The following is a 10,854-nucleotide window of genomic DNA, read 5'->3' as shown; positions in this document are numbered from 1 at the left end:
AGAGAGACACAGGAAAAGCCTTTGCAAAGTAAAAAAAGCCTCTGATGTTGTTCATCTGCTGCCCTCTCCTGGAGGAAAACAAACCAAGTGCCACAGGACAGCCAGGAAAACAGCTGGATTTCCCAGTCCCGCTTCCAACACTTTGCTGGTAACCTCCTGACAGATCTTTCTCAGCTTAAAGGGATTCCTTTAAGTTTTACTCAATCCATAGACTCTAAAATATATTTCCTGGGCATAACGAGAGACAATTGTGAGACGAAGGGAAAATGAGGCAGTTTGCTCTGGCATTCTGTAGCTCTGTGCAGGGCACAACCCCTGTTCTCAGAGCCACAGTCAGCACAGCAGGGTTATCCTTACGCCCTTCTGCCATCAGCTATTCCATCTGTGCCGCAGGACACACCACTGAGCTGGCTGCGACTCCCAACAGATCCTGTTCTGCTGCGCAGAAAAGGCCTTTAGCGGAAAGAATTAGGAGACAGCTGCAGGCTGGGACTACGGCTAACGCCAGTTTTATGAGTTTGCACCTCAGGGGGGCTGTAGGAAAGAAACAGTGTCGACATGAAGCTTGTTTTGGTGTACAAAAGTCAAGCAAAGCTCGAGTCAGAAGTAGGTATGAAAAGCTCAAGTAAGTTTTCAATCTTCACAGTTCCAGGGAGAGCTCCAGAGATCCAGTCCTTAAAAGCTCCTTTTTCTTTCAAAACAGAGCTGCAGGGTGTACATCAGACACCACATTTCAAATGTAACCTCTGATAAAATTTGGATTGTCATACTCCAATAATTGTCATACCTGTTTCATGGATAACTGTGGTAATGATGTAAAGTGCTTGACATCATACTTCTGCCACTTAAAACAGAGACAAGTTTTGTTAACTGACGACTTGATTTTAGAAAAGCCCAGAAGACACATGCCCATGTGCAAGGCACATCATCAGCACATTGGTCTGCTCCCTACTTGCTAACAAAAATGCTCCAGCTCACTTCAAGCAATTAGGCCTTTGACTAACTGAACCCAAATTTCATTTTTGCTTTCTTTTTATTATACAAATTTCAGAGAGGTACTAGAACATGTATTTATTTCTTTCCATGAGAGCAGAAACAACTTCAAATGAGGAAAGCCAGATTAGTTTAGACAATTATCTAAGTCCTACAAAAGAGTGGGATGAAGAAGCCTTTGGGGAAAAAAAACTTTGATGATTTAATTTATGATAACCAACTGTGAAAGCAAAAAAGTTATTTCTCTAGTTAAACTACTGCAAAAATCTTTTCTGACAATGTAACAGACATGTATGGCCATAAACATCAAGGAAATGAGAAAACACCCCAAGCCAAATGTGCATACTTAGAAGAAATCTAGAGAAAGATGTACTCAAACTTCTCTACCTAAATGTTGGAAAAGCTATCAGAATATTTTGAAATGTTGACTCATGGTCAGGTGGCTGCAAGAGATTATTATCTTCTTTATATTAAAAAAAGGGATCTTTTCTGACTAACAGGAAAGCATCAAACGCCTTCTCGAAATCTCTTTGGAAGAAAGGATGCACTTGAGGTCAGGCAAAGTCTTGGTGTTAACTCTCACAAGTGCAGATAAGTAGAATTTTACTCTAACTGATAAATTTGGTGCTTCAGTTAATATTCCTCTTAAAAACGCAGTCATGACTCAAAGGAAGCTGTTTTTTCACCTAGTTAACTTGCAGAATTCTAAGAAGTCTCACAGCATGTCTCTTGATCCTGAAAGAGCCTATTTCAGTGGCTGTATTTTGTTATTGCTTGTAATAAATTATAGCAGAAAACCTTAGCTGAACCTTTTGATCAGCACACGCTTAGTTTATTCCAAAGACTGGTACTACCACAAACCAAGTAGGAGGCAGCTATTTTTATTTTTGTTCAGGCTATCTAGAAGCAACTTTCTTACAAAAATATGGAAGTAAATCAGCAAATAAATAAATGTGCCAGATTACCAAATATTCCGCAATTAAGAAACAAAATAGCACATTTTGCTATAATACAGCTCATACCTACTGTACTTACTGCATTTAGATTAGCTTGAATCCTTCTTTCAAGTTGCTTTTGTGTTGAAACACACAGGATTATCTTCAGGCCTCTTTCTTCTCTTCCTCTCATTCATTTGTGGGTTTGCTGTTTCTTCATGATGGATTTGTTTGTGAGGTCCTCTCAGCTGATGTCTGGTTTTGAATACTTGATCCCGAAATGAAGACAAAAGGGCAGTAGCACTTCTGTAACTTTCCATATGCTCCTTCAACTCTTCTCTGGATTGCCATTTAAGAAATAAGCTAAGTAAACTAATTCAAAAAGAAACCCAAAATACACTATACCAATATTTTATAATACCATCAGTGATGGAAAGACTTAAAAATCTGAGATACAACACTTTCAGGTGATGAAAGACAAAGTTGTTGAGAAAATAAACCTTGCTCCTCATTCTGTGCTATGTTTGTGAAACACACATAAAACAGAGCTTCTCAAGAAGTCATTTGTTTGAGTTGGGTTTTGTTTGTTTATTTGTTGTGTTGTTTGGGTTTTTTTAACCTGTAGAGCAAAATTAGATGCAAGTCAAAGATAAATAATTTTGAAGAAAGAACTACTCTGTTTTATTTTTGTGTATACGGCAAATACAGTGAATAGGGAAGTCATTTACAGAAGTGTTTAACTGCCAATTACACACATCTTGGAAGCATAGATTATCATTATTGGATGAACTCTTGCATCATAAAATTGCTAAAGTGCTGCTCAGCACAATGAAAGATAAAAACAAAATTAGGTAAGCACAAATTATAATCATAAAAATGACAGTTTGAAAAGTTACTACTGCATTTGACACACTTGCTGTGACAATAAATATCCCTTTATTTTTAAAAGTGACAATGGAGGAAGGAGAAACATGATTTTCAGGTTTCTCATTTGACCTGAATCCCTTTGTTTTACCTGATTACAATGTATTTATCATATAAAAGCTTTATCTTACAATGCACATCTCTAACATTCCTGTCTAAGGTTCCTCATGTAAACTTCCAGTGATCATAATACATGTAGATAAAGAACAACTAACCTTCTTACACAATATACCTACTATACTGCAAGGAATTGACTTACTTTCATTGTTAAGAATATCGAAAAATTGTTAAAATATCATAAAATGCTAATTTTCTTGTTAAGACTAATACAAAGATCAGTGAAATGTCAAATCAAGACATAACCTTAAAAAATACAGTGCTGCATGCACTTTTAAATATATACCATATTTTGTAAAATTAGGAAACCCCCCCATTACATGATTGAGAAGATACCCAGTGTTTGTTTCAGAGTAAATTAAATACTTTCAACCATGCCAGCATCATTTGGCACAGAATAACTTAATTTGACTCAACTTTTTGACATAGTTTGTATATTACTGCTTTTGTACTAGGAACAAACGACCAAAATAACAAAAATTGTCCTTTTACCAACTTCCCAAAAGATTACAAACAAGATATAAAAGCTGATGTTAATTGTTATATAAATAAATCAATCTCAAAACAGTTGTACCAACTCTGAAGATAATTTGTGAAATGCAGAACTTGATAATTTGAAACCTTTTAGCAGATTCCTGTTTACAGAAAAAATAAATAAAGACTTTTTTCCTCACCCAGTGTTACCAAGCCTTATTTATTAAATTGCCCACTCTTTTAATGTGATGACACAGCAAGCATCAGATTGCAAATACTGCTGGATTCTGGAGTCTCTAGTGACTAAGAAAAAAGGGAGGATAAATTGCCAGTTTTGTGACCACATTCAGATTAAAAAAAATATTTAAGAATCTTACTGGTTTTTTTTTTTCATTTGCTGTATTCAAGCATAAATAAACACCTACTTGACTCTCCAATTCAGTGTACACCAGCATGGTTCAGTCAAGACCCACTAACACATGTAAGGATGTTGTGAGATGGAGCTGAAGCCAAAAACTCTAAGGGGTCTGTATGTCACAGGACCTAAGGAAGAAATACGTGAACTTTTAAATAGCCATGTACTGTATGGCACATACATGGTGTACAGCAATATAGAACCTAGTAACTCAGAATATACAGCAGTACATACAGGTGAAGAAGACAGCATTTCTGGTCATTTATTTTAGTAAATTAAGGTAAATTCCCAACATATTTCCCACAACATAAAATAAAAGCTGTATTTAAAAACTCAAACAAAGCCTTAACTCATTAAGGTTGCTAAGACAAGAAATAAAAATTGGGTATTGCCAAAATTAAGGTTGAATTGCCAAAATCAAAGATGCCTTCGTAACTTGGTCTCATTGTTTTTTGTGTATCTGCTCTCTGAATAATAAAGAGAGCCTAATGAAGCCCTACCCATTCTACACACTTACACACTGAATTTCAAAAGGATCACTGGGAGCAGAAATTTGTATACAGGCAAATGAGGCAATTGAAGGTTTTGCAAGTGTACCCACTCACACAGACAAGGGCTTGGCTTTTTGACCTGTATTGAGAGTTCTCTTAGTCTTTCTTTTTGTTTGTTTGTTTTTTGTTTTGGTGGTTTTGCTTTTTCTTCAACATTCAACAACTTTTAGGTTTCATTTTCGGAATCAAGATACCTAAGAAGTTAAAACTATTATGCCAGGTTTCACAGTGGAGTTATATAGAGAGAGCTATAACATACCCACATCAAAACCTTCTGATGCTTGAACTAATTGTCATTTGAGTAATGACAGCAATAGTAAATAGAAGTGATTGTGTACTCTTTAATTTTAATGCTGGTTCACATGTCTGAGACTAAATCTTTCTGTCCTTTTCAGACCAAACTGTGGCCCAAGTTCTTCTCATTTTCTGAGACTCTCCATTATTTTTCTATTTGCCCACTTTACCATGACCCATTGTCACTTTTCCTAACATGCCAAATTCTGATTAAGTTCATCTCCTCATCTCATCTTTATTTCTGACAACAGCTCACAGGTTTTCCAGCCTCACTGGTGTTCACTATCCAACATCTTTTGTATGCTGTCTACAAAAGAATTAAAAACCCCTAAGCCAGGTGCCAAAGGAAACTGGAAGAGTTTCCTTGTCCTTGCCTCCCTAAAATTGTCTGTCACAATTAGCTTCCTGCAGTAAGGTATTGTCATTGCTCACTGCGTTTTTCAGAGAAACTGAAAAGGCCAAATCTCAACAGATTTTTCCATCAGAAGTGAGGCCTTTCAGCTGTTCTAACACAAGACACCACCTGACAAATGCTTATATATTTCCTTCAAGCCATGGACTACTAAGGCTTTTTAAATAAAAGGTATCCACAATCTTGCAGGTTCCACTTGAACACATTATGAAGAGAAAGTCTTCCCCACATGCATTCTAGAAAACTGGCCTGAATAATTTTGGTTGATTTGCACATCTGACATCATTAACTGTCCAAAAAGAAATCAGAAAGAGACTAAACCCTTGTGTCAAAGTAGATCTAAATTGAATATTGAACCTGGATGGTCATCATGAAGAGTATTACAATTCTGGTGACACTACAGTCACATTGACATAAAGTGAAAACCAGAAAAGCTTCAGACATGAAGCATCCTTCAGCTTTGACATTCTCAGCAGTACAGTATCACCACCCCCAGTTTAGTAGAAAACAAACAACAAAATTATAAGGTGATAAGAGTCTTCCTTGTATGAAGCAAGGACCTCTACCTCTTGCAGATGGAAAAAAAGCTTCACTGAGGTGAAGCAACGCTTGACAAAGGAAGGTAGACTTGCTGCTACTAACTTAATAAGGGAGAATTTTATTTTAAACTAACAGCTAGTTATCCATCCAAACAATTATCAATTGCCAAAATTAGCCAATCAGAAACTCAAATCAACCTAAGAAGTATTCAAAACCCAAGCATCTCTTCATATCTTCCTATCCCGATTTCCTGCTCTGAATGTTGCCTTCTTTTCTCCTCTCCCTATGCAAGAGCTGCTCAGCTGGGAGCTCAATGTAGCTGCCACGTCCCAGCTCACCTACTGCCTTGGAAAGATGGAGATCCTGGTTTAGTGCCTTCAAGCAAACTCTGTTAAGTCCCCAATCCCTCTTCCCTTCCCTTCAAACCATTATTAATCTACCTTAATGAGTTTTAAAGCCTTCTTCCATCAATTAAAACTAATTTACTTGTACTACCCTTGTATTAAGCAAGTACTTAGCACTTGAAAGAGAAAAAAAGAAAACCTGCAAAAAATCTCACACCTTGCATACAGTTAGAAACAGTACCTGTGCTTGCACAGATGCTTGCAGACCTTGATCCATTCCTTAGTTGCACTGAAAGCCATGGTTTGTTACAATAGCTTAAAATCAGAGCACATACATTAATTTAAAATAGAAGAAAGACATTTATCCACTTTAAAGTTATTAACATAAATGTTCCAACTTTACTCCTATGTAGTTTTAAAGTATTTTGTGCTTATTTAAGCAATATGAGGCCAAATTTGGCTGAGATGCACAGCATTTAAGAAGGAAGAGCAATTATTGATTATGAAGGCATAATTTGACCATGGGGACTGTGGCAGCAAACACAAGGTTAGCTCAGCTCTAAGAATGCTTAGAGCACTCGCAATGTCAAAATAGAACAAAAACCAAACCAAAACAAACCATGATAACAAGGAGCTCTCAAAGATTTCAAACCACAATTAAAAATGAGTTAGCAAAATATGCACTTGCAGTGGAGTTATTTTTTTGTGAATTTATGGAGCATATGAAAAATATTGACGGAACAGATACTTTAGAATACCCGAGCTTCAAAGGATTATTTTTAGTGGCAGACACAATACATTTATGTGTCCGTTTTCTTCTAAGCACATCTGTTGACAGTCTAAATTCGGTCTGGAGAAAGCAGTAACAGGGAAGTTGCAGGTTTTGCACAGAGGATTTCTTTTTGAAGTGAAATGCAATCAAGAGCACTAACCCTTTCTAGCAAACATTGTCATATAAAATCATTCAACTTTGCAGCAATTTCTGAGCTCTTTTTTTAACATTTAAGATTTAACTTGTACATTGTTTTCCACTAACCAGTTAGGCTTTCACGTAGGTTAAAAGCTACAACAACCATATTGTACCAAATAACGTTGGCAATTACAGTGAGAACCTGACACAAAGTGAAACACAAGCTTAGTGCTAAGAAGCTGTGTTCAAAACTATTTCAAAAAACATCCCCACACCCAGCAGGAATGCTCCCATTGTATCAGCTCCACAAGCACAATAAATCAGCAGAAAACAGTTCCTTATAATTTTACAGCAAAGCTTCCTTTAGTGGGATGAAACACCTGAAAAACATTACCATGTTGAAGATTTCTTATTCTTTCTTCTGCACCTCAAAAATGAACAGAAATTAGCACGGTGTTAAATAAATATTTAGAAAGGTTTCCTTTGCTCACATTCATCACAAAAATGTAAGCAATATTCAGAAAAAATATAAAATATTTACAATTCCACAATACTACCAAGAGCTTAAAATTTTTTTAAGTAATTAACCTATTAAATTCTTCACTAGGAAGCTAAAATTAAGCAAACTTTCTGCATGTTAACATAAGAATGAATAGTAAGTAATAATCTTCAAAATTCATCAGCCCCAGACATAATGGAAATTGTCAAAAGAGCATCTCAGAAAACCCAGTCCCAGGTTTTCTACTACAGTTGTAAGGAAGATGGATTTTTGATCCCCACGCCTCCCACCCAAAATGAATGAAATTACTCATTCAAGAGACAATTTATAATTTGTTAATAAAAAGCAGTTCTCCTTTCACTTAAAACCCCAATAGTTTGTACAACACTCATAAACTTTTTCACTGCTGTAATCATGTCTGTTTTGAAATACTATGAATTTCAATTGTCTTTCCATGTGCTTTCCTTCCTATCCCCTTAGAGAAAATGTTTTATTGGACTGCAGCCTTGTTCTTGGCTTACAGTCACAATAAAGGGGACACTGTAAGTCACTGTGAAGTAAATAAAAAATCTGTTTTGCGTTTCGTTCTAAAAACTACCATTTTCTCAATTACTTTTCCTCCAGAAATTCTCCTATAACCTCTTAAAAAATTCTACCTCCTGCCCTGTCAAGCACTAAAAGCCTCAGAACAAGCCCATGTATCCCAAAGACAACAAAGGCATCAAGACTAGACAGCATAACACGTAATCCAACCTAACCCCTTCAACCAAAACCCTTCATAATCTAAACCCTTTCAATCAAAACTCTTCATAATCTAATCTAAACCCTACAACATGACACAGATGCCTGGCTACAACCACAGGGTTGGCATTCCACATTCCTCCTCGTTCCTAACCTTGTCTGTTTCCTTACCTGATGGCTGCCACAAACTCCAGAGCACACCCGTGAGCTCTTATTCCACCTGTTCTCTCACTTGGCCATCCCGGGCAGGCAGAACCAAAGCAGGAGGTCAACCCATGAAGCAAGAGGTTGGTTTATATCCCAGCAGCAGCCAGGGAAACCTTGCTAAAATCAATTAATCACTGCCACCACCTGCAAATACTGAAAGGTTAAACAGAAAAATGCCCAGACTATCTTTGTACACAATCATTCAAGATTTTTACCTAGAGACATGAAGGTGAGAACTAAATGCATAGTTTTATGGAGGGCAAAGCACTTGAAATTACTAACAGAAGCATTATTTACGCAATGAGGAAAAAAGCATAATCGGTACAAAAGTGACATTCGTAGTTAATGCAAAGGGGAACAGAACTAGAATATTGGAACAATGTCCTTTTGTAATCTAGGAGACAGATTATGCAGGTCAAGGTCTTTAATTTATTAACAGAGATAATATTTAGCTATTAGAAATGTCACAAAATGCAGAGTTAAAAGCATTCATCTTGATAGAAGTATCTTCACAGCAAGGTTAAGAGCCATTAAAAAGCTACTAATATTAAAATTGTTGGAATATGATGGTCGACTACTCATAGAAATATTCAGAATCCAAAATAGGAAATGAGACAGGATTTTGCTGAAAGAAACATCATCAAAACGTGAACATTTACAACACAGTTTTAGAATTTTTACAGTTCTTACGTTTTCATTGCTCAAAGCATCATGAAGATGTTTTACAGCAGCTTCTGACGATAGCACTCGCAGTTTATGCTGAAAGGCTCCAATAAATTTTGCATTGACCAGACAAAGTTATTTGCAGTGATAAGTTTAAGCTAAGGAGGCAACTGGATGAGAAAAATAAAAGCTGGCTTACAGGTAAAATCACTGTGTGGGCATGTAACCATATGCTGATAATGCCAAGCAAGCTATATGAAGACTGCTTATCTGCTCAGTTTCAGATTAGGTGCACTGAGATGAGGTTTCCTCTGATGGTTGTTTCTGTGCACTTTCCAGGCACTTTATAAAGTGATATAAAAGCACTTTCACAGATGAAGCTCTGGTAGGTTTCTTTCATCCAGATGTGTAATTTTCAATAATTTTCCATCAAGATCTACTCAGTCATGTGACAATAAATGCATTTAAAGCCATTATCCACATCATGACCCTTTAAATGGATTTTCTCAGCATCTTTGGGCTCTAGTGCTACATTCTACACATTCAGAAATGCTTTCTCTCAGAACCCAGCTTTAAGGCACAAGCTTCTTCCACAGGGTGACTTGAGCCTTTAGATCCAGCTTTCAACTGATTTTCCTATGCTATTTACACCTTGATTGAGCATTAGGGGCTTTTAATTTCCACAGCAAATGTCTGGGTTCTAACACTAGAAATGTGACAGATGCTCAGATGCAGAGACTGGGCTTATCTGTCCTTTCTCTTGGAATATGGAAGAGAAGTCAGCACTGCAGGCTCCTCAAGTGAAAATAAGCTGCTGCTTCTCCAAACAAAGTGTTAATTTCACAGGACAGAGACCCATGAGGAATATGCTTGGGCTCATGTCACAACAGCGAGGACTCTTATTTTAAAGCATCTCATATACAGGCAACACAACAATTCTTTGCAAGATTTTGTTTTCATTCTTTTAATCTCCAATGCTATATAACTCATTCTTACCTTGGTCCATTTTAGGGCAGCCTGAAATTCAACATGCCACATCAGTTTCACACATCTGAGCCAGGTGTATCCTGATCTTACTCTTGATCCTGCTTGTGATATGGCAGAGCTTGTTCCTATGTGTCTCCACCAGAAATATTCCCACCTAACCAAGCAATTTGGGCTTCAAAATCCTCAAGCAGAGAAGCATACAGCTAGGATGTTGTGATGTCCAAAAGGTGATATGCGGGTTCATTGACAGAACACATCGGTATTTAGAGTTAAATTTGTTGATTTTCTGTAGTTGCAGCTGGTTAGAACATGGTGCTGGTAACCCAAGGTGCTGGGTGCTATCCCTCTACGGGACACTTACTTAAGAGCTCGACTCGAGGATCCTTCTGGATCCCTTCCAACTCAGGACAGTCTGTGAATCTGTGAAAAGACAATAAACAAAAGAGTTAAAATCCACTTCATGATTTCAACTGCCTTATCCGAAGTCTGGGGAGCAATGACATCCAGATTCAGATTCCAGATTCCAGCCCCAGGGATATCTGCAGATTTTATGACTATCTGAAAGAAGTAAGCAGGAGAAAAGTGATCCATAAATGACTGCTCAAATCACCGGTTGAAATTAAAAATGAAATACAGGTTAACAACATCACGGCATTTCTGTGTTAAGTTTATAACAGCTCCTGTTAGGATACATGCGGCAGTCACCTTAAATCTAATACTCAGTCTAAAAGGCGAGGAGGCTGCTGAGGCACCTGCACCTCCAGCCCGGGAGCCACCAGAGCGCACCTGGACAACCCGGGAATCCCGCCGACCCTTCCCCTGCAGCCCGGCTGAGCCTGGAACGGCAA

General features: G+C 37.4%; 1 long non-coding RNA gene across 3 annotated transcripts; it reads right to left on the bottom strand.

The window, feature by feature from the left end:
- Window positions 1-1,858: 1,858 nt before the first annotated feature.
- LOC136365027 (uncharacterized) lies at window positions 1,859-10,544 on the bottom strand. Of its 3 annotated transcripts, XR_010744261.1 has the most exons (4): window positions 10,016-10,544; window positions 8,198-8,500; window positions 3,869-3,986; window positions 1,859-2,547 (listed from the first exon to the last, which is right to left on the bottom strand). It is a non-coding gene; the product is annotated as an uncharacterized lncRNA (long non-coding RNA). The 3 variants fall into 3 exon arrangements; XR_010744259.1 differs by lacking the exon at window positions 8,198-8,500; XR_010744262.1 differs by lacking the exons at window positions 8,198-8,500; window positions 10,016-10,544 and adding an exon at window positions 9,219-10,004.
- Window positions 10,545-10,854: the final 310 nt, after the last annotated feature.

This window comes from Sylvia atricapilla, chromosome 1 (genome assembly GCF_009819655.1).
Source record: "Sylvia atricapilla isolate bSylAtr1 chromosome 1, bSylAtr1.pri, whole genome shotgun sequence".
Taxonomy (NCBI): Eukaryota; Metazoa; Chordata; class Aves; order Passeriformes; family Sylviidae; genus Sylvia; species Sylvia atricapilla.
This window is presented reverse-complemented; position numbering and strand designations above follow the sequence as displayed.